Below are 1948 nucleotides of genomic sequence, written 5' to 3' on the forward strand. Positions count from 1 at the left end.
CAGCATCCAGCATCACTCCTCCACACTCACAACAGAGTCGGTTCTCCTTGCACGTCTGCAGCCGGTGCTGGCAGTGTCCCACCCGCCCCTTGCCTTGTACCAGGGCCTGATAAGGTTGTACCCAGTCAAAACTGGGCAGTGCAGTTGTTCTGCCTGCTTTTGGGATTGCTCCAATTTGTACAGGAGCACATTGGTGGCTCTTACTCAGTTTGTATGCCTTTTCAGGCTGGACTTCACTTGTTCATCCTCCATTAGGCATTTCCTGCTTCTCCGGTTTTGTCAACCTCCAGCCCCATCTTTTAACTACAAAAGCGAGTGGCCTTGCACCCTCACCCCACTTCCTGCACCCCCACCCCACTCCCTGCACCCTCACCCCACTCCCTGCACCCCCACCCCACTCCCTGCACCCTCACCCCACTCCCTGCACCCCCACCCCACTCCCTGCACCCCCACCCCACTCCCTGCTCCTGACCCATGGTACAGGCAGCGAGCGGTGGTCAGCAGGCAGTGAGGGCAAGGGCAGGAGGTGCAGGCAGGAGGCAACACAGGCAGACAATGCAGGCAGGAGGCAGTGCAGCAGGTGGCACAGGCAGCAGGCAGTGCAGGCAGGAGGTGCAGACAGGCAGTGCAGGCAGGCAGTGAAGGCAGCAGGCAGTACAGGCAGGAAGCAGGCCGTGCAGGCAGCAGGCAGTGCAGGCAGGCGGCGCAGGCAGCAGGCAGTGCAAGCAGGCGGTGAAGGCAGTAGGCGGTGCAGGCAGCAGGCGGTGCAGGCAGCAGGTAGTGCAGGCAGCAGGCAGTGCAGACAGGTGGTGCAGGCAGCAGGCCATGCAGGCAGGCAGCACAGGCAGCAGGCAGTGCAGACAGGCAGTGCAGGCAGGTGGCGCAGGCAGCAGGCGGTGCAGGCAGCAGGTAGTGCAGGCAGGCGGTGCAGGCAGCAGGCAGTGCAGACAGGCAGTGCAGGCAGGCAGGCAGCAGGCAGTGCAGACAGGCAGTGCAGGCAGGCGGCGCAGGCAGCAGGCCGTGCAGGCAGTGCAGACAGGCAGTGCAGGCAGGCAGGCAACAGGCAGTGCAGACAGGCAGTGCAGGCAGGCGGCGCAGGCAGGCGGCACAGGCAGTGCAGACAGGCAGTGCAGGCAGGCAGGCAACAGGCAGTGCAGACAGGCAGTGCAGGCAGGCGGCGCAGGCAGGCGGCACAGGCAGCAGGCCGTGCAGGCAGTGCAGACAGGCAGTGCAGGCAGGCAGGCAGCAGGCAGTGCAGACAAACAGTGCAGGCAGGCCGTGCAGGCAGCAGGCCGGGCAGGCAGCAGGCAGTGCAGACAGGCAGTGCAGACAGGCAGCACGGGCAGCAGGCAGTGCAGACAGGCAGCACAGGCAGCAGGCGGTGCAGGCAGCAGGCGGCGCAGCGCCGCTTAACGAACAAGCGGTCCCACATGGTCTAGCGGTTAGGATTCCTGGTTTTCACCCAGGCGGCCCGGGTTCGACTCCCGGTGTGGGAAAGCTCAAATCTTTTTCTTTTTCTTCTTTTTTTCCATTTCCCCTAATTCCTCTTCTTTTGTTTGCTAACTCTGCCTTCCCCCCTCGCAGAGCGGGTGACACGGAACAGCTCCCGCCGCCCCGGCCCGCTCAGGACCGAACGGCCGGGGCGGGGCAGGGGCAGGGGCAGGGCCGGGGGGGCTGCACAGACCCAGCCTCGGCCGCCCCTCCGGACCGAGCCATCCCACGGACAGGAATGCTCCTGTCGGGAAATGTGGGACCGGGGGATCTCCCTCGGCGCCAGCGGCGGATCCAGCCCAGCGTGGCTGTGTCCACCAACAGCCTGTGCCCTCCTGCCAGAGCCGGGCTCCACAGGCGAATGGGAGGGGACAAAAGCCTCGGGGAAATCCCGCACCATGAGCCTGAGCACAAATGCCCGTCACAGGTGAGGGAACGAGGACACGGAACTGCTCAG

At 64.8% G+C, this 1948-nt stretch overlaps 1 non-coding gene across 1 annotated transcript; it reads left to right on the forward strand.

The window, feature by feature from the left end:
* The first annotated feature begins 1424 nt into the window (after positions 1-1424).
* Positions 1425-1496, forward strand: TRNAE-UUC (transfer RNA glutamic acid (anticodon UUC)). Its single transcript has one exon. It is a non-coding gene; the product is annotated as a tRNA-Glu (tRNA).
* The last annotated feature ends 452 nt before the right edge of the window (positions 1497-1948 follow it).

This window comes from Manacus candei, unplaced genomic scaffold, assembly GCF_025592945.1.
Source record: "Manacus candei isolate 608988 ecotype Guabito, Panama unplaced genomic scaffold, ASM2559294v1 h1tg000057l, whole genome shotgun sequence".
NCBI classification, from domain to species: domain Eukaryota; kingdom Metazoa; phylum Chordata; class Aves; order Passeriformes; family Pipridae; genus Manacus; species Manacus candei.